The 1,819-nt window shown below is 42.6% G+C and overlaps 1 non-coding gene across 1 annotated transcript; it reads right to left on the reverse strand.

Moving 5' to 3' along the window:
• Nucleotides 1-948: 948 nt before the first annotated feature.
• On the reverse strand, nucleotides 949-1,055 carry LOC133802926 (small nucleolar RNA R71). Its single transcript, XR_009877669.1, has one exon. It is a non-coding gene; the product is annotated as a small nucleolar RNA R71 (small nucleolar RNA).
• Between the last annotated feature and the right edge of the window lie 764 nt (nucleotides 1,056-1,819).

Below are 1,819 nucleotides of genomic sequence, written 5' to 3' on the forward strand. Positions count from 1 at the left end.
ACCCGAACCCATTTTTCTTATATCTGAAAACCACCCAGTATTTTGTCATTTTAATCTCTGATTTTTGGTTTAATTCCTTTGTTTGTCTAAAATTATTTTCAGAGTTAATTACCCACTCTTTCCTTTGTTTTGGTTACTATTTTATAAGTTGTTTTTGGTTGATTTTACATTAATTTAGTTGAAAAGTCCCTGTGGAGACGAACTTTGATACATTATCACTGTATTACTTGTTGTCGATTGTGTATACTTGCGCATATTTTAATCGTTAGAAAATTCACAACAAGTTTTTGGCGCCGTTGCCGGGGACTTTAAAATTAAATTCCGTTTTATCGACTATTGACAATTTATTTTCATTGTCTTTAACCTTGTTGGTTCGGGTTGTGCAATCTCAGGTACCTACAGTGTATGAACCAGCAAGAGGACAGTGAACTTGCTCCTATTGACCCCGAGATCGAACGAACTTTCAGAAAAAGGAGAAAGGATCAAAAGGCTAAAAGCCGAGGCACTATGGCTGAACGTGTTGATGATGAGGGGGATGGCCAGCAAGTCACTAATCCCACTGTTTTGGCAGATGACAGAGCCAGAGCAATACGGGAATACGCTGCCCCCATGTTCAATGAGCTAAATCCAGGCATTGTGAGGCCAGAAATACAAGCAGCTCAATTCGAGCTCAAGCCGGTCATGTTTCAAATGCTCCAAACCGTGGGGCAGTTCAGCGGGATTCCAACGGAGGATCCTCACCTTCACCTTCGTTCATTCTTGGAGGTGAGCGATTCTTTTAAGCTTCAAGGAGTGAGTGAAGAAGCATTAAGGCTGAAGCTATTTCCATTCTCATTAAGAGACCGAGCTAGATCATGGCTCAACACTTTGCCCCCCGATTCCGTTACAAATTGGAATGACTTGGCTGAGAAATTTCTGAGAAAATACTTCCCTCCCACCAGAAATGCAAAGTTTAGAAGTGAGATTATGTCATTTCAGCAGCTGGAAGATGAGTCCACTAGTGACGCGTGGGAAAGATTCAAAGAGCTTTTAAGAAAATGTCCACACCACGGTATCCCACACTGTATACAGATGGAGACCTTCTATAATGGCCTCAATGCAGCTTCTAGAATGGTATTGGACGCTTCAGCCAATGGAGCCATTCTTTCCAAGTCTTACAACGAAGCATTTGAGATTTTGGAAAGGATCGCAAGTAATAACTATCAATGGTCAAACACTAGAGCTCCTACAAGTAGGAAGGTGGCAGGAGTTCTTGAAGTAGATGCATTAACGGCTCTAACAGCTCAAATGGCCTCAATGACCAACATCTTGAAGAATATGAGTTTGGGAGGAAGTATTCAGCCAGCTGCTGCCATTCAAAGTGCAGAAGTGTCATGCGTGTACTGTGGGGACGGGCATACTTTTGAGAATTGCCCTTCAAATCCAGCCTCAGTTTGTTATGTGGGAAATCAGAATTTCAACCGCAACAACAACCCATATTCGAACACTTACAATCCAGCATGGAAGAATCATCCTAATCTGTCATGGGGGGGTCAAGGAGCAAGTTCAAGCACAGCACCAGCACAAGGAAGACAAGCATATCCACCAGGTTTTTCACAGCAGCCAAGACCTTCACAACATGTTCAAAACTCCCAGCCGAACTCTTTGGAGAATCTAATGAGGGAGTATATGGCTAAGAATGATGCAGTAATACAGAGCCAAGCAGCTTCTCTTCGTAATCTTGAGATGCAGCTCAGCCAGCTAGCCAATGAAATGAAAACTAGGCCGCAAGGATCTTTGCCTAGTGATACAGAAAATCCAAGGAGAGATGGGAAAGAAC

Source organism: Humulus lupulus, chromosome 9, assembly GCF_963169125.1.
Source record: "Humulus lupulus chromosome 9, drHumLupu1.1, whole genome shotgun sequence".
Lineage (NCBI taxonomy): Eukaryota > Viridiplantae > Streptophyta > Magnoliopsida > Rosales > Cannabaceae > Humulus > Humulus lupulus.